The sequence below is a fragment of the Acanthochromis polyacanthus genome, chromosome 16 (genome assembly GCF_021347895.1).
Source record: "Acanthochromis polyacanthus isolate Apoly-LR-REF ecotype Palm Island chromosome 16, KAUST_Apoly_ChrSc, whole genome shotgun sequence".
NCBI classification, from domain to species: Eukaryota; Metazoa; Chordata; class Actinopteri; family Pomacentridae; genus Acanthochromis; species Acanthochromis polyacanthus.
In genome coordinates, this window is record NC_067128.1 from 22,474,979 (window position 1) to 22,495,749 (window position 20,771).

Here is a 20,771-nt window from a genome sequence, read left to right on the forward strand (position 1 = left end):
CAGCAATTGTAACTCTGACTTATGACTTTATTGTACTGTGCTGTCTCTGAAATTTAAGACATTTGCCTTTTTCATTTCTCAAAGCCTAAGTGGACTTTTTTACATGCTATATCTGGAGTGTTCCTGGTTTTGACTAGAAGTTACACTGATGTAGAAGAGTCATTTCGAAAGACTTTTATAAATAATAGTCTGCCATGACATCATAGATTTTAGGGTTTATGTGTCTGCTGTCATTTATTGTATTCTTCAGAGCACTGAGGTGAGTGGAGCACCTATGCAGGATATACAGATCACAAATTTTGAATAGAAAGCAGTTTAAGGAGGGGTGAAGTTTGTAACAGGGTCTCATGAAAAGATGCTTGAGTTGAGAGTTGCTTTATGAGAAACATAGGACCAAACTATTTTAACCTGGGCACAAACATGCTAAAAGCTAGGATACTTAGGCCTCTGCTTTATTCATTGACCACTTTGTTTATTTATGTGTGTGTTTTGTTCTTCTAGCAGGACATTGAGCTGAATTTCGATTTGCCCTCAGATTCAAGCAGCCAGTTTTCATCATCAACATCAGCCAGCAACCCAGGGAATCCACAGACCACACGACGTGCTTCAATTTGCAGGATAAAGGTTGTTGATGATCTTTTAGCTGTATTTATGGACAACAACATCATGAATATGACTTTAAAGATGGACTTTTTATTTTTATTTATTTTTTTTTTTTTGAAGAAAAAAGAACAAAGCTCAGGCAAAATGTACACAGGTCCAAGTGGGTATACAATAACAATCAAGAATACAGCAATTAGCACATTACAGCATAAATGAATAAAAATAGGAGTTAAACAAAAGTATACAAGTATTTACTTTTAATGAGTGAGGTAGCATACACACGTGGACAAAATTGTTGGTACTCCTCAGTTAAAGAAGGAAAAACCCACAATTCTCACTGAAATCACTTGAAACTCACAAAAGTAACAATAAATAAAAATTTATTGAAAATTAAATTATCAAAATCAGCCATCACTTTTGAATTGTTGATTAACATAATTATTTAAAAAAACAAACTAATGAAATAGGGCTGGACAAAAATGATGGTACCCATAACTTAATATTTTGTTGCACAACCTTTTGAGGCAATCACTGCAATTAAACGATTTCTGTATTGGTCAATGAGCGTTCTGCAGCTGTCAACAGGTATTTTGGCCCACTCCTCATGAGCAAACAGCTCCAGTTGTCTCAGGTTTGATGGGTGTCTTCTCCAAATGGCATGTTTCAGCTCCTTCCACATATGTTCAATGGGATTCAGATCTGGGCTCATAGAAGGCCACTTTAGAATAGTCCAACGCTTTTCTCTCAGCCATTCTTGGGTGTTTTTGGCTGTGTGTTTTGGATCGTTGTCCTGTTGGAAGACCCATGACCTGCGACTGAGACCAAGCTTTCTGACACTAGGCAGCACATTTCTCTCCAGAATGCCTTGATAGTCTTCAGATTTCATCGTACCTTGCACACTTTCAAGACACCCTGTGCCAGATGCAGCAAAGCAGCCCCAAAACATTACTGAGCCTCCTCCATGTTTCACCGTAGGGACAGTGTTCTTTTCTTCGTATGCTTGGTTTTTGAGTCTATGAACATAGAGTTGATGTGCCTTACCAAAAAGCTCCAGTTTGGTCTCATCTGTCCAAAGGACATTCTCCCAGAAGCTTTGTGGCTTGTCAACATGCATTTTTGCAAATTCCAGTCTGGCTTTTTTATGAGTTTTTTTCAGCAGTGGTGTCCTCCTTGGTCGTCTCCCATGAAGTCCACTTTGGCTCAAACAACGACGAATGGTGCGATCTGACACTGATGTACCTTGGCCTTGGAGTTCACCTTTAATTTCTTTGGAGGTTGCTCTGGGCTCTTTGGATACAATTCCAACGATCCGTCTCTTCAATTTGTCATCAATTTTCCTCTTGCGGCCACGTCCAGGGAGGTTGGCTACTGTCCCGTGGGTCTTGAACTTCTGAATAATATGAGCCACTGTTGTCACAGGAACTTCAAGCTGTTTAGAAATGGTCTTATAGCCTTTACCTTTAAGATGTTTGTCTATAATTTTTTTCGGATGTCCTGGGACAATTCTCTCCTTCGCTTTCTGTTGTCCATGTTCAGTGTGGTACACACCTTTTCACCAAACAGCAGGGTGACTACTTGTCTCCCTTTAAATAGGCAGACTGACTGATTATGAGTTTGGAAACACCTGTGATGTCAATTAAATGACACACCTGAGTTAATCATGTCACTCTGGTCAAATAGTTTTCAATCTTTTATAGAGGTACCATCATTTTGGTCCAGGCCTGTTTCATTAGTTTGTTTTTTTAAATAATTATGTTAATCAACAATTCAAAAGTAATGGCTGTTTTTGATTATTTAATTTTCAATAAATTTTTATTTATTGTTACTTTTGTGAATTTCAAGTGATTTCAGTGAGAATTGTGGGTTTTTCCTTCTTTAACTGAGGGGTACCAACAATTTTGTCCACGTGTGTACCTAGTTACTACTAGGGAAGCCAAGTAAAATGGAAGATGAGAGCTGAGGACCAATGTGTTTTAAGTATGGCTCCCAGAGCTGATAGAAACTTCCCAAAGAAGAATGCAACAAACAAGTAATGTATTCATTAGGGATACTGTCCATGATCAGGTTATGCCAGGACTTTTTGGAGGGAGCAGAGTCTTTAATCCAGAAAAGCAAAATGTTCTTTCTGGCAGCAAAAGTCAACAAATTAAAGAGTCTTTTATGATTTGCATTCACAATATGATGATCAGGAAAACCAAGGAGGAGGCACATTAAAGATGGACTTTGTAAATGAAAAAGCTATTGATGTCACGCCCCTCTGGTTCCAATGAGCTGGCTCATCAGTGCAATGATGAGCGGCTGTGCTCCCTGCACAGCCGGCGTGAGTTTCTAATCAGTGCAGCATATAAACCCAACTCCCCTCACGACTCACTGCCGGTTCATTGCTCCATTCTCCAACATCCAAGCCCACGACGCACTTCGCTAAATCCTGCACACCGCTCCCCGTCTTCTTCACTCTGCTTCCTGGACTCAATCACTCCTTGGACTATTTACCTGTTTCCCGGCCCTCGCCACGTCTCTCCATCTGCTCCATCTGTTTTGCCCACTTCCGCCGTTTCACCCTGGACATTCTGTGAGTCTCCCTATTCCCATAATTTAGTTCTGCTTTATGTTTAGTTTAACTCGGCCTTCGGGTCCGCCCTTAGTTTAGTTTTGTTTAATCACCTTACCCCTCCCGTTATTTCCCTCCAGCTTTTGTTATTCAGAGTTTTCTGTTCTTATTTTTGTATTCAGAGTTTTCTGTTCTTATTTTTGTATTAAATCATTATTAATTTCACCTACTCGTCTGTGCCTGCTGCTTGGGTTCACACACCATTCTGTGACAGAATGAACCGGCCACCCAAGAACCCAGCAGGCACCCCAGATTTTTTTTCCTTTTCTCCCTGTTCTCACCCCATGTTCAGTTATGACCAGAACTCTCCCTTTTTGGGGAACCCGATTGGCGATAAAGCTGCCCTCCAGGGGACGACGCAATTCCCGTAGGAGGGGTTCCCGGCCAAAATCTCCAGGGGGGTCCCCAAGTGCCTCACTGGAAATATTCTTCTCTTGTGAGGAGGATAAAAGGTATTTCTATGCCCTTAGCGACCTGTACTGGGACTGGTGGGGGGACCACAGAAATGTTCTGGTTACCCAGGGCCAGCGATTGACTGCCCAGAAACCCGGGCTTATTGGCCACCTTCCCGATTACATCCGGGATTTTTTAAACACTCCCGTGCCACACGTCACCCTTCCAGTCCCCACCTCTCGCCTGTCTCCAGTCTGACAGCCCACCTGTTCCTGGTTCCCCGTTAGTTGCAGAGCCGACCGCCATAAGAACTGGTCGCCGTAGGCGTGGCTCTCGAAGACAACGAAGCTCCCCAATTCCTGTCCCTGAGGAGCTCTTCACCACCTCACTTGCAGTGCTGGAGGGGCCCCGTGCCACCTCGCCTGCAACTTTGAGCGGGTCGACGCTGCCACTGTATCCGAGCAGGTCGACACCGTCTCATTCCCCCACTGAGGAGAGGCCCCGTGCCGCCTTACTCCCTGCTGAGGAGAGGCCCCGAGCCGCCTCCCTCTCTCCTGTTCCTGTGTGTGGCCATCGCCCCGACTCCTGTCCATATGGGGACCATCGCCTTGTCTTCGGCGCACCAGGCCCCGTCGCTCCGTCTCCGGTTCCTGTGGGGCTCATTGCCCTGTCTCCAGTTCCTGTGGGGCCCATCGGCCCGTCTTCTGTCTTTGCGGCCCCTCTAGCCTTGAAGAGGCATAAAGCCTCCCACCGCGGCCTTGGAGGAGCTCAACGCTCCCCCCGCGGCAGCTCTGAAGGAGCAACAGGCTCTCGCTGCAGCTTTAAGGAGGCGCTCCGCCTCTCTTGCAGCCTTGAAGAGGCGTAGAGCCTTCTCTGCAGCCTTAAGGAGATGAATCGCCTCCTCTGCAGCCTTAAGGAGACTTTCCGCCTCCCCGGCAGCTTTAAGGAGACATCTCTTCTTCCCCGCGGCTTTAGTGAGGCGTCCTGCCTTCCCCGTGTCCTTGCCGAGGCGTCCCGCCTCCTCCGTGGCCTTGGTGAGGCGCCCCGCCTCCCCTGAATCCTTGAAGAGGCGTAGCGCCTCCTCGGCAGCTTTGAGGTGGCATAGCCCCTCCTCAGCCGCCTTGAGGAGACGTAGCATCTCCTTCCTAGCCCTGAAGAGGCATACCGCCTTCCCTGAACTCTTGAAGGGGTGTGGCACCTCTTAGGCAGCCGTGTGGGAGCCTGGCTCCTCCTTGGCAGCCTTGAGGAGATGCAGCGCCTTCCCCCCAACCCAGAAGGGGCTCAACACCTCCCTACCAGCCCCGAATGGGAGTCACGTCACCCTGACACCAAGCGACTCCCCTGCAGTGGCCACCTTAACTCCAAATGGTCCACCTGCAGCAATAGCCTCCCAGTCCTATCCCCAGTTCTGCTTCCGATTCTGCTCCCCGAAAGTTCGCCAGGTCTCTGTACAGTCCTCTGTTTATTGTTTAGTTCAGACCCTCCAGTCCTTTTTTTTGTCCCTCCAGTCCTTTTAGTCCCTCCTGTCCTTTCAGTTCCTCCAGGCCTTTCAGTCCCACCTGTCCTTCCTGTCCCTCCTGTCCCTCCAGTCCTGTCAGTCCCTCCTGTCCCACCAGCCCTTTCAGTCCCGTTCCAGTCCAGTCCAGCCCTGTTCCAGGAGGGCCTTTCAGTTACGTCCCAACCCTAGGAGGAACTTCTGGCTCCAGTCTTGCCCCTGGAGGGGGGGGGACTGTCATGCCCCTCTAGTTCCAACGAGCTGGTTCATCAATGCAATGATGAGTGGCAGTGCAGGGAGCACAGCCGGCGTGAGTTTCTAATCAGTGCAGCATATAAGCCCAACTCCCCTCATGACTCACTGCCGGTTCATTGCTCCATGCTCCAACATCCAAGCCCACGATGCACTTCGCTAAACCCTGCACACCGCTCCCCGTCTTCTTCACTCTGCTCCTGGACTCAATCACCCCTTGGACTATTTACCTGTTTCCCGGCCCTCGCCACATCTCTCCATCTGCTCCACCCGTTTTGCCCGCTTCCGCCGTTTCACCCTGGACATTCTGTGAGTCTCCCTACTCCCATAATTTAGTTCTGTTTTATGCTTAGCTTAACTCGGCCTTCGGGTCCGCCCTTAGTTTAGCTTTGTTTAGTCACCTTACCCCTCCCGTTATTTCCCTCCAGCTTCTGTTATTCAGAGTTTTCTGTTCTTATTTTTGTATTCAGAGTTTTCTGTTCTTATTTTTGTATTAAATCATTATTCATTTCACCTACTCGTCTGTGCCTGCTGCTTGGGTTCACACACCATTCCGTGACAATTGATGATGCCGGAGTGTCCAGGGAGGTTTACACAGCCTTCTGGGAGCAATTTCTTGAACAGTGTGAAGGGGAAACAGAACGAGTTCCAAGGCTCAGGCCAGATTTCTCTGAGGCTGAATGGCAAGCAGTTGGACGCATTTGGGTGAAAGGATTTGTAGATCATGGTGTCATGCCAGTGAAGCTATCGGTGGCTTTCTTTTTAGCATGCATCAATGGAATTGACTCTGTTGATACAGACATCTTGATGTCATTGTTTCTCAACTACCTACTTCCCATCAAGAGATCAGCTGTTGAGAAGGCTCTCCAGGGCACAATGGAGGAAAGTGATCAAGAGGACTTGCTCGACCTTTTCACACGGATGAGTTCCCATTTCCTACCTCCAAAGAACAGCATGAAGTCTGCCATAGAAACAATGGCTGACAAAGCCATTCTCCAAGAGCCAAAGTATATAGCTAATTGCTTCTCCACCCCCATGTCACTTGTAAAGTTGAAACTACCAGATAAGGAAAGTGTGAGTCTGTATGAGTTAAAGAAAGCCACAGGCAAAAGAGTGATGCAGCTGCTTGAAACAACAAACGTGGTGCTGTCTCAAAGAGAACAAGCAACCTTTAACCATCTCCAACGTTCTGTGAAAAATGCTGATCAAGCCAAAGCTGAGAAAATCCTGCGCTTCTGCACAGGCTCCTCTGTCATATGTGTTGACAAAATTATGGTTTGCTTTAATGTTGAAACTGGGCTAAACAGAAGGCCTGTTGCTCACACCTGTGGAGCTACACTCGAAGTGCCGAGTACATGCAGTTCTTACCCAGAATTTCGCAGAGTTTGACAACATCCTGTCCAGCAACTACTTAGAAATGGACATCATTTGAACTTGAGAGCAATCTTGATCAGGCCAAATAGTAACAGGCCTCATTGTATGGCTGAGTCTATTTTTTTTTTTTTATTTAATTTATTTTTTATGTCTGTTTTTGTTGTCATTTAAACATCTGATGCACTGAACATTAGCCCGATCTCACGAGGATTCGTGAAACTGTCACGTAAATTTTTGTTTCGGTTTCGTGCGCACCAACACGATTTCGTCATGTTTTTCGTGCCGCTCACCACGAAATGCGCACCAATGTATTTTAAACGGCGGACTTTTCGTGCCACTCAGAACGTATTTCAAACGAATGGGTATATTATATTTTTCATGTAAAACCGTGGCGAATCCAACGCTATATTTTGCATGACATCGTCCCTAACCAAAACCCTAACCATAACCTAACCATAACCTAACCATAACCCGGTGGTACACTTACCAATTTGCATAGGAATTTAAAGAATGTCCGATGGCCGCAAACGCGATCACACAAGCAGTATACGCCGATGGACAGCTTAGATCGCCATGAATCCGCCGGTATAAACCACTTTCAGATGTGATTACCACAGCGGGTTTCGTTGTGAGCAACACGAAAAACATTTCGTGGTGAGCGGCACGAAAAACATGACGAAATCGTGTTGGTGCGCACGAAACCGAAACAAAAATTTACGTGACAGTTTCACGAATCCCCGTGAGACCGGATTGTGTAGTAAGCAGTCTTTCATCTCATTTTATATTCAGCCAGCAATTCTATTTTTTTATTGGTGCAATAGTACACCTCCATACTTTTACATGGATTTTATATTTTGAATTATACTTTGAAAATGACTGCAGCATTCATTTCCATCAGTTTGAGTTTAACCCAGCTTTAATGCTGAACTTGTTCCTTTAAAGCATATTAGTGTAATATTCTGTAATTTACAGAGTTGTCCATCACTGGTTGAATTGTTAATTGTTGATGTTAAAGTCATGCCAGTTGGTTGCGTATTCAGAGACAGTTTGAAACTCAATGTTGAGATACCAATGAGCAGTCCTGTTTACAAAATGTATAAGCTGATTTTGCCTGTGTGAGATGGCCTTCAGAATGATTGGAATATTTCCATTATATTACTTGAATTTACTGCTAGAACTTGCCATCACATATATTTTTATTGAATGTGAGAGCATTTTGCCATGAAGTGACCTGTAAGTACTGTAATTTAAATATTTGTATCAATTGCTTTTAATTGACAAACCAGTCAGATTAGGCAAAAATTTACATTTATTCAGGGTTCAATTCAATTCAATTCAATTCAATTTTATTTATATAGTGTCAATTACAGTCAAATTGTCTCAAGAGGCTTTACAGAACCCATATGCCTGACCCCCAGAGCAAGCCCAAAGGCGACAGTGGCAAGGAAAACACGATTTTAACAGGGAAGAAACCTCGAGCAGAAGCCGGCTCTATATAGAGGGGACCATTCTGCCTGCTGGCCGGGCGGGTTGCAGATTTCACACGTTTTTCACAATTCATAAAGTTTCAGTTCCACTCTGACATTTCAGTGCTTGGCTACAAAGTTCATTCATCCACAGATATCTTCACTTTCAGTTACATGTCACTTTATTAGGGCTGCAACTAATGATTATTTTCATCATCAATAATCACTTAAACTGAAAAATATCAGAAAAGAGTGAAAAAGCTCTAAGATGACATCTTTAAATGTCTTGTTTTGTCCAAAAATCTCAAAAGAAACAGTTTTATATGACATAAAACAGAGAAAAGAGGAACAACATTCACATCTGAGAAATAAAAAAAACATTTTCTGACATTTTTACAAGAAAATTTTACTCGAACGATTAATCAAGTATCAAAATAATTGGCAATTTTCTGTCGATGGATTAATCGAATAATTGTTTCAGCTCTACATTTGATGTTTGTCTTACATTTTTCTAGAGGTAATATAAGTCTTTATCTTCCAGTTGTAAAACAAATGCTATGACAGAATTGAGGAGTGATGTGGACATTTACTCCATAGTAGCACACCTCCCTACTCGACACACTGGCTACTACAGGGCACAATGAAATATCCCTGACTTACAGAGATGCAGTGATGGCCTCTCTTAGGTGAATATATAAGTTCACAGCCTGATAGGGATCTCTTGCTAGAGTCAGATGGGACTCCGCCATTAAGATGTTGCATAGTTCATTCACATCTGAATCACATGGAAAGACGCATTCCTCTTTGCACAGCTGAAGATTTTCATCTTCAACAGGGGAAAGGAAGTCTCTGGTCCCATAGAGTTGAGGCAATGCATACATCACATTGGGCCGACCACTGGGGATGTTATTCGATGGTCTTATGGTGTGCACATTCCAAACCTGTGCAGTGTCATTCAACTCATCCTGGTAAAAAGAATATACAAAATACAATTGGGAAGAACTGTACATACAAGTACACTTAAATAGTGCAAAAAAATTATGTATCCACAATTATCTCTGTCTTTCTCCTCCCTCAGTCTTTCTCTCTCCTCTCTCCTCCTCCCTCCATCCTTTCTGTCTTTTCCCTCACCTTCTCTGTCTCTCTCCTCCCTCAGTCTTTCTCTCTCCTCCTCCCTCCATCCTTCCCATCTCTTTCCTCACCTCCTGTCTCTCTCCTCCCTCAGTCTTTCTCTCTCCTCTCCCCTCCTCCCTCCATCCTTCCTGTCTCTTTCTTCACCTCCTGTCTCTCCTCCCTCAGTCTTGTTCTCTCCTCTCCCCATCCCTCCATCCTCCCTGCCTCTCTCCCCCTTCAGTCTTTTTCTCTACTCTCTCCTCCTTCCATCCTTCCTGTCTCTTTCCTTCTCCCTCTCTCTCGCACACACACACACACGCACCCCTCCACACAGACGCACACACACACACGCGCGCGCACACACACACACACACGTCTTGCTATCATTGTGGGGACATACCATTGACTCCCATTCATATCTAACCCCTAACCCTAACCTTAACCAAACCCTAACCCGAACCCAAACAATGGCTAACCCTAAAGAAATGTTTTTGCACTTTTACTTTTTTCAGTAACAACAAACATGGCCAAGAAAACACTGTTTAAACTTGTGGGGACCAAAATGAGGTCCCCACAAGTGACATAGTTTTCGGTTTTCCTACAGTTGTGGGGACATTTGGTCCCCACAATACAGCAAAAACATGGGCACACACACACACACACACACACACACACACATACTAACTCACCTGGATGAGTCCCATGCAACAAAACTGAAGGATGGCCTTGTCCAGAAACTCGCCGTCAAACAACCCATTGTCTCTGATGTCTGCAAACAAGGACAACCAGGGGCCTCATTTATAAAACATTGCGTAGGATCCATACTAAAGTTTGCGTACGCCGAAAATACGAAAAGGGCGTATGCCCCTCGCCCCTGATTTATAAAACTTTGCGTAAGCACAGCTGCACGTAATTTCTTGATAAATCACACACCAGCTGGAAGATTGCACAGGTGGATCCACCTCACATTCCGCCCACAACACACCCACATTTTACCATGAATGGTCAATGCAAAGTAACTCATGAATGTATCTGTATTTAAATAAGCTGCTGATCCACGGCATTTCACGCAGCGCCGGCCGGCAGTCTTCACTGCTGTGTGTCAGGATGAATGAATCATGTGTTGACCCAGGCCACCCTGCCACTAAATTTGTTATGATCATGTCCAATGTACAAATAATTTGCACACTGATTGAATGTGTATTTTTTCGGTTCACATAGAGAAATTCATTTTCACTCGGGAGTTGTGGTGTGAAGCACGTGTGCCTGCGTGCCTGTACAGGGCTGATTAATGGTTGGGCGCTCATCCCATTCGGCCGCATATGGATAAATAAACAAAATTCTTTACTTGTTTTTGCCTTTTTACTGTGATAGTTGCAGTGAAGAGTGACAGGAAATGGGGAGAAGAGTAGGGGGAAGACATGCATAAAAGTGCCGCAGGCAGGAATCGAACCCGAGCCACTGCGTCGGAGACCACCCCTACAAATGGATGAGCCATACAGGCGCCGGGTGATCAGTAAACAAAATTATTTAATAAAGATCACCGCACCGGCCCCAGATACCGGCCCTTCGGTCAAACGACCGAATGAAATAACGTTCAATCCGCTCCTGTTAATATATGAACATAGTTCTGCAAATACAGTCGTCAGCCGAATGGCGCACTATAGGAACATCTACAACAATGAGGGTTTATGATTATCAGGCTCTACAAGTCTAATATGTGATAACAATAAAGGTTTGAGATCAATCTGGTTTCAATTCGCCACTTCACCCTCCGGCACTGCCGTTCCCTCTGTCTCCAAAATGTGCTTAAGCAAGCATCAAAGTTGGCGCACCGGTGCGCACATTCTCACGCCGTTTTTTTTAGAAATCACAACGAACACAGCGTACGCCACTTTCTACGCAAAGTTTGTGATTTACGCCCTGTTTTGTGCGTAAAGAAGCATCAAGAATCAAGGTTGGTGCACCGGTGCGCACATTCTCACGCCAAGTTTGTTTTTATAAATCACAACCTTTGCGTAGAAAGTGGCGTACGCCACTTTCTAGCCCTGTTTTGTGCGTACGCAAGCTTTATAAATGAGGCCCCAGAACTCCACACACTGGTTGCGTAGAACACCCCACCAATAGTCGATCCACTGACTGGCGGTGCTAGCTCCCTCTAAGTAACTATCAACAGTGCTGTCTGGATGAATGGGGACGAGGAACCGCTGAAAGCGTCGAACATGGCCATTTTCGGTCCCGAGATCGCATCTCACAATCCGAGGACAGCCTCCTAAATGTTGCACTGCTTCAACGTAATACACTGCATGAAAGGGGGGATTTTCGACAGTTAACGACACTGAAAATTTCTATGGAATTGTCATACAACGGGGCGCGAACCCATGCAGCAGGCACAGACAGAAGGGTGAAATTGATGAAGATTTAATCAAATACAAGAATGAAGAAAAAACAGAAACATCTCTTAAATAACACAAGAGAGGTAAGAGCAGAAGGGAGAACTAAACAGAAACTAACCAACTAAAGGAGGATCAGGGGCTGAGGTAAAAACTATAGAATAAACAGAACTAAACTAACAAAGGGCGGACCCGAAGGCCGAGAGCAAAACAAAACATAAAACTAACTAAATCAACAGGGAAATGGCTTACGGGTGGTCCAGAGGAATGGAGGAGGGCAGAGTTGACAGAGCACTGTGGAGGACCAAAAGTCCTCCACAGTGATATAAACTTGTTGGACTTGTTGACTACACTGGAGCTCCAGGCGTGGTATGCCCAGAGTCTCTGCATCATCTGGAGAAACTGTTTGAGGCGGTAGAGTGGTCTTCTAAGCTTTTACTTTCCAGTAAAACTTTTATTATTAACATCCTAAGCCTCTGTTACACTGTTTGCACGGAGAAGGAAAGACGGTTCTGTCAACTTGGCTAGCATTAGCCGTCGTTGGGCCCAGCTAGCACTAGCCGTAGAGCTTACTTTTCGCTAGCAAAAGCAAAACAAGCTTCCTCCTGACAATGGAGCATGCCACCACTCACCTCTCCACCTGGCCCCTGCGATGGCTGTTTTCGGCTCAGTCAAAAAGTCGCCGAACTGGAAACCAGGGTCTCCCTTCTTCATCAGATCGGGGAAGATGAGCGCCTCATTGACTCCATGCTAGCGCAGGGATCCAGCGCTGCTGGAGCCGGAGGAGGACCCCTGGACGACACCGTGCCATGGACCGGCTCGCCCACCGGGGACCAGTGGGCACCTCTAGGAGCCAAGCCCAAGTCTCTCCGGTGCTCTACTCCGGGGCAGCCGGCCCCATGGCGCCCAGTTCACCGCCGCGGCGGATCACTGAGGCTCTCACCACCCTGTCCTCCTCTACCAGCCCAGGATATCTGCCTGTCAAACAGGTTTGCGGTCCTGGATGAAGAGGAATTCCCACCATTGTCTCGTGACTCGCTGCGGCCGCCCGGGCGAAGACGGTCTGCTCCCCCCTCGGCGCTGCACCGGAGCACAGTTTCGGCAGCGGCTCACTCTACTCTACGAAAACCAGCAGCTTTTGTGTTCACCCCGCGGCCAAACCCGACTGCGTCTGGTCCATCCTGCCCTCTGGTTCCCAGGAGCAGGAACCCAGGAGAAACTTTACCAGACCTTCAGACGGCCACTCAGCCCGCTCCGGTAAATGCCACCGCCGAAAGGCCACCAGATGCCATCAGGAGTCCACATCGTCGGGTGATCATCGGAGACTTCACCGTCTGACATGTGAGGTCTCGCCTCTCCACCACGCTGTGCTACCCCGCTGCCACAGTGAATGACATCACCACCAAGGTCCGCGAAGTACTGGAGGCACACCCCTCTGTCAAAGCGGTGGTCGTTCACGTGGGCGCAAACGACACAAAGAAACGACAATCAGAAATCCTTAAAAATGATTTCACCTGGCTCTTTCAGGCCCTAAAACAATTTGATGTACTACCTTTCATCCCTGGTCCTGTGCCGACTGTCGGCCGCGGGATCGGCCGCTTCTCCAGGCTCCTGAGCCTCCACATCTGGCTCTCCACCGCCTGTCGGCAGCACGGTGTGTTTTTTATTGACAATTTTAATCTTTTATGGGAGCGCAGGGACGCTTTTAGACAGGATGGCCTCCACTTGAATCCCCGTGGTGCCTGGCTGCTCTCCTCCAACATTCACTTCTCCCTCAATAACCACATGGTCAATCACCATCCACCTGTTCAGCACGGATCATTATCACTAACGTCATTACCACCTTCTTCTTCACGTTCATGACTCCTGATGCCACACGACCCAGGTACTGTCACCACCACTCACAACACAACCGGCTCCACCTGCAGTCTCACCGGTGACATTCTCTACTCATCAATTCCTGTCATCACAAACAGAAATAGTATCAGACCCAGTTGTCGCAACATCAGAACTATAAACAAGGACAATCTCGCCTTCCCACCACCCTCTTCACCATCTACACCTCGGACTTCACCTACAACACGGACAGCTGCCATCTCCAGAAGTTCTCCTATGACTCCGCCATTGTGGGCCGTGTGTCTGAGGGGAACGAGCTGGAGTATCGGTCGGTCATCATGGACTTTGTGGACTGGTGTGAGCGCAACCACCTGTGCCTCAACACCAGTAAGACAAAGGAGATGGTGGTCGACTTCAGGAGAAGGACACTCCCACATCCACCAGTGAACATCCAGGGGCAGGACATTGAAACAGTGGACAGTTTCAAGTACCTGGGTGTTCACCTCAACAATAAACTGGACTGGTCCCACAACACTGATGCTCTGTACAAGAAGGGCCAGAGTCGCCTCCACCTTCTGAGGAGGCTGAGGTCCTTCAGAGTGTGCAGACCTCTACTAAGGACTTTCTACGACACTGTGGTAGCCTCTGCTTTCTTCTACGCTGTCGTCTGCTGGGCCCCAGGCAGCACAGAGCGGGACATGAAGAGACTGAAAAAGCTGACCAAGAGGGCCAGCTCTGTCCTGGGCTGCCCACTGGACTCTGTGATGGATGTGGGTGAGAGGAGGATGTTGACCAAGCTCTCATCCATCATGGACAACAGCTCCCACCCACTGCACCGGACTGTAGTGGAGCTGAGCAGCTCCTTTAGCACAAGACTCAGACACCCTCAGTGCAAGAAGGAGCGCTACCGCAGGTCCTTCATCCCCACTGCCATCAGACTGTATAACACTACTGTGTAGTTGTTATTATGTGCAATATTTATTATCTTGTTCTTGCACTTTCGTGACTTTTGCACTCCTCTGTTTTTTGTTTCTAAGAGCCCTGTAATGTTAAATTTCTCCTCTGTGAGATTAATAAAGTCTATCTTATCTTATCTTATCATCACAGATCAAAAGACAGCAGTAACCATAAACATGGCACTTTTAAATTCACGCTCTCTTTCCAGTAAAACTTTTATTATTAACGAGTTGATTGTAGATAACCATGTTGACTTCTTGTTTTTAACTGAAACTTGGCTGGGGGCAGATGCATCAGCAGTTCTCGCAGAGGCCTCCCCACCAAATTTTAACTCTGTGTTTTCATTAAGGCATGGTAGGAGAGGTGGTGGCACTGCATCAATCATTTCTGGTTTATTCTCAATTAAAGAAATTTTATTTGATCAGTACACCACTTTCAAATACCATGCCTTTACTTTTAATAATACCTCTATTTTATGCATCACTATATACAGACCACCAAAACAATGTGCTGCTTTTAACAATGAATTCTCTGAGTTTTTAACAATAATTCACAGCATGTATGACAGGATCATTATTACTGGTGATTTTAACTTACACGTAGATAAGCTGTCAGATCCTATGTCTAAAGATTTTATTGATGTTCTTAATTGCTTGGATTTTAGGCAACACGTCACACAGCCGACTCACAACAGGGGACACACTCTGGACCTGGGGCCTCATTTATAAAGCTTGCGTACGCACAAAACAGGGCTAGAAAGTGGCGTATGCCACTTTCTACGCAAAGGTTGTGGTTTATAAAAACAAACTTGGCGTGAGAATGTGCGCACCGGTGCACCAACCTTGATTCTTGATGCTTCTTTACGCACAAAACAGGGCGTAAATCACAAACTTTGCGTAGAAAGTGCGTACGCTGTGTTCGTTGTGATTTCTAAAAAAAACTTGGCGTGAGAATGTGCGCACCGGTGCGCCAACTTTGATGCTTGCTTAAGCACATTTTGGAGACAGAGGGAACGGCAGTGCCGGAGGATGAAGTGGCGAATTGAAACCAGATTGATCTCAAACCTTTATTGTTATCACATATTAGACTTGTAGAGCCTGATAATCATAAACCCTCATTGTTGTAGATGTTCCTACAGTGCGCCATTCGGCTGACGACTGTATTTGCAGAACTATGTTCATATATTAACAGGAGCGGATTGAACGTTATTTCATTCGGTCGTTTGACCGAAGGGCCGGTATCTGGGGCCGGTGCGGTGATCTTTATTAAATAATTTTGTTTACTGATCACCCGGCGCCTGTATGGCTCATCCATTTGTAGGGGTGGTCTCCGACGCAGTGGCTCGGGTTCGATTCCTGCCTGCGGCACTTTTATGCATGTCTTCCCCCTACTCTTCTCCCCATTTCCTGTCACTCTTCACTGCAACTATCACAGTAAAAAGGCAAAAAAAAGTAAAGAATTTTGTTTATTTATCCATATGCGGCCGAATGGAATAATCAGTCCTGTACAGGCACGCAGGCACACATGCTTCACACCACAACTCCCGAGTGAAAATGAATTTCTCTATGTGAACCGAAAAAATGCACATTCAATCAGTGTGCAAATTATTTGTACATCGGACATGATCATAACAAATTTAGTGGCAGGGTGGCCTGGGTCAACACATGATTCATTCATCCTGACACACAGCAGTGAAGACTGCCGGCCGGCGCTGCGTGAAATGCCGTGGATCAGCAGCTTATTTATATACAGATACATTCATGAGTTACTTTGCATTGACCATTCATGGTAAAATGTGGGTGTGTTGTGGGCGGAATGTGAGGTGGATCCACCTGTGCAATCTTCCAGCTGGTGTGTGATTTATCAAGAAATTGCATGCAGCTGTGCTTACGCAAAGTTTTATTAATCAGGGGCGAGGGGCATACACCCTTTTCGTATTGGTAGTGTCTACGGATACGGGTCCGTATCCGTAGCCCACAGGCTACGGGTACGGCACTTTCCATTTGCCAGACAGATACGGACCCGTACGCGAGTCTCGCGAGTCAAGAAGCTGCTAACCACTGCAAACTGTTGAAAGGTAAGCAAAGGTTAAGGTTAGGGTTAGTGTTAGGGTCAGGTTTAGGGTCCATACCTGTCGTACCGATGCTACGGGTCCGTACAGCTAGCGTCTACCGGGAGTCACGTGACCAGATCTCGCATATCTGATTGGCAAATGGCAAGTGCCGTATCCGTAGTCCACAGGCTACGGGTACGGGTCCGTACCTCTAGCAACAACCTTTCGTATTATTGGCGTACACTGCAAAAAGTCAAAACTAAGAAAGCAAAAATAGTCCTAATTCAAGAAATAATTTTCTTATTTTTTGCCAAAAAAGTAAAAACATCTTAACAAGCTTCTTTTTCTTAAGAAATAAAATCTTATTTTGAGAACTAAAATCTAGTGATTTCTTGTTTAGATATTTCAGCTTAAAAACTTGATTTTTATTCTTGTAACAAGAAAAAAAGCTTCAGTGGTCATCTTAAACATTAGATGTAGTCTATTTTTACTTAGTTTAAGCAAAAACTAATAAGACATTCTGAGACATTTTTTTCTTAACTAAGGAATGAATTCTCACACATTAATTAATGCAATCTATGCATTTATTTTCTGTCACAAATGTAGTTTTAACATACTACAAAACAAAGACAAATAGAACAACATGGCAAGAGCAGTTAGGGAAAAAAAAAAGGTTATGATGTATTAGGAGTCAAACTTTGGTTCATGGTGTTTTTCTTGAAAGTGATCCCAGGCACCATTTTTTAACAACCGCATTTAAAGTTTATCACTCCAACAAAGTTGATTCAGTGTTTCGTATCCATTTAAGTGGCTAAGTAGGTGTATTACAATTTACAGAAATATGAAAATATGAACTGTTAACAAAACATTTTATGCACATTAAGAGTTCATTGATACAGGATTATTTGTTTTTGACTAAACAACTGCTCTTTTTGAGATCAAATGCGGTTGTGAATTTCAATGACATCACCAAGATCATACTTCAAAAGCACATATGTCCCATCATTGTGCTTGTAACTATAATATGGAGTATAGTCCACCATTTGATCAGATGATATAAATTCATTTCCTTGTGCAATATTAGGAATTTCAGTTTTGTATGCCATATAATCTCTATCAAAACAGATTGTGGTATATGGCTGTAACTCAAAACAGTACAAAGATGAATTAATAACAAAAATGTTCTGAACAAGTCCAAACTCTGGTAAGTTATGGGAAACTGCATTCGCAATTAAAGTTTTACCTGATATGTATTTATTATTGTTTAGATTTAACCATTTTACAGAAACTGCATGGCTAATTTGATAATTTCCAAAGAAAGCTCTTACTTTCTCTCTAAGATAGGGCATGTTTTTAACTTCCGATGTTGGTCCAAGTATACATTCAGATGAAAAAATGGGGTGTTCTGCACTACTTAAATTCTGACAACATTCATACATTTGATTGTGTCGTATTAAAGAATGGCACACATTTCGGAAATTGACTTTGGAGACCCACTGTTTGAAAAAACAATGTTTTGACTCAAATCTCATACACATGTGGCGAACCATCGGTCCCAAGTTTTTAATCTGTGATGACACATGAATTAAATAATGCTGTTTTGGTGTAATGTTGTTATCTGGAAATATACGTTTCATATGCTTTAAATGTTTGTCAATGAGTTTTTTTAATCTGTCTATAGTTGTAAGACTTAGAATAGGACAAAACAAGATTTGTACAATCTCTATTAGTTCAGCAATAAGAGCATAACATTCAGTGTTTTTAACTTTATCTATTAAAAAGGGCAAAATTCTCAGAAGAACAAGCATTTGCCCTGATGACTGCTTTAACTTATTATCATTTGAGGCTAAAGTACTATAAGAAACTGGACTGGGTTTGTCTCTGATATCCAGAGGAGAGTAGGGGAAACCAACAATTCCAGCATTAAAATCATCCAAGTTGAGTTGGCCTAAAAGAACCAAATGTTTAATTACACATTTTATTTCTAATGGAGCAATGCCTTCCAGAATGATGTGCATTATATCTTGAGGTGTTTGTTTGATCATGTTAAAGCCTGGAAAATCTATCACTTTACTCCTTCTGTTGATCCCATATGTAGTTTTCAAGCTGTTTTTTAGAAAGTCTGTGCTGGCCTTGTCAATGTCATTGCACTGTCTGACATGTCTTTCCAATGTCCTTTTCTCATAGTTCTCTTCACTGAAGTACATCTGCATGTCTTCAAAAGTACATTCACACTGTCTGCATTTACTAAAAGCAAAGCCTACCCCCTCTTTGAACCCACAAAGCTCATGCTGTGCTAAAGTATCTCCACAAATGGAGACCACTGCACCAAATATTTCTAGCTCTCCACCCTCTGTCTGAATTTTAACACCATTATACAATTTGACCAAATCTTCATGAAGTCTTTCCAATATTTTGTCAACACCATAATCAGAAAGATCATTAACATTTGCCATAGCCAGAAGTCTTATTGAAGCAAGCTTAGATCTATACTTTGGATTAATATTCCCTAATGTATAATAAAACATAATCAACTTGTTTTTAGAGGTATGAGAGCCAAGAGGGTTACAAATTTCGATTTCATCTGAGTAAACTATTATTTGCAATGCAGAAGGTCGAGTTGAGAATAATGGGTGTGTTCTCATAAGTTCTCCATCCATAATGTCACATAGGTATCCATTTCTAACATTTCTGACTTCCTTTGTCATGGCTAGAACCCTGGGATGAGACAACAACTGCTCTAAACTTTGTATGAGGGGGATATAATGAAAAGATTTAGGTTTAGTGGATAGAAGTCTTTTTGCTCCCTTTTTCTTAAAACACGCTGCATATCCCACAGTCACCTCCTCGGACTCCACGTAATGAAAATTCTTCTTTATCACACTGTCCTGCCTGTACGTTGTTGAAACCGCTGCAAAGGGATCCTCAATCTGGTCAAACACTGCTATTGCCTCCGCTTCAAGTTCATTTCCAGGATGTTGTTTGAAGACATGTTGAAGTCGATTCTTCAAATTTGCCACCAACTGAGCTTGATACTGTTGCATGGCTGCTACAACATCATTCACACCACTCTGAAATGAAAATAGATAGAACACATTTAGATTTTAACTATTATTATTTATGTGGCAGGTTTAGTTCAGACATTTCCATACCTGTGACAGATGGTGCTTTTCCCTTGCACACAGCACAATTGAAGTCGCTTGTTTTGTCAACTGTCCATTGTCTGGGCAATCCTGTAAGAAAATAAACCAGCACAATTATTTAGTGATATATTAAATAAAACATATATATATATATATATATATATATATATATATATATATATATATATATATATAAATAATTTCAATCATAATCTGCCAATACAAGGCACCTTTTTGTAATACTGATAGGCTAATGGTTAACCATTTAACCCCCACCTGCCCAATACTGTCCATAGTAGAAAATAGTACAATAAAAAACAGTTTTCGTGCGTTCTCAACCATTTTTCATTGTATTTCAACCATCACTGTGTTGTCCTCATATTTTTGTCATTACTATTTGTAATTTTTTATCAAAATGTACAAGCTGTTTGGCACTTTTGCTCTTTTTTAAAATTTCTTTCTTACATTTATGTTGCATTTGAGGGACTGTTTATATTTGTGTATTGTTTTTGGTCACTTTTGTTGCATCTCTAACAATTTTCATGTTTTGTCATGTCTGGTCATATTTTTGCTGCACTTTTGTGTTAATTTCTCTCTAGTTCTCATCTCTTTTTGATGCTATTTAGACGCTTTCTTCAAGTTTTTTCATGTGCATAAAGCTGAAAAATTAACGAAAGATCAAATTTGACCAAATTTGACAATAATATGACAAAATACAACAAAAAGGTGATGTAAAATCACCCAACACTTTCTCAAAATACAACAAAGTGTCAAAAAGTCACCAAAAAGAAAAAAAAAAAGTCCTAAAAATGCAACTAAAAGGTGACAAAAAGTTAAATGGAGGAAAACCTCGGTTTATCACTGTCATGTCATCAGTTGCCTTTTTCCACATGTTTTTTTCTTTTTTTTTTTTTAGCATTTTAAAATGTTTTTTTTTGATGTGTGATTATTACTTTTGAAACGTTTTTTTATTTGGACAATGTTGGGCAGGTGGGGTTAAAGGGTTAATCAACAAAAAATCAAATAGACTTCTTATAAATGCAAACATTTGCATTTATAGTGAAATGTGCATCTTATTTGAT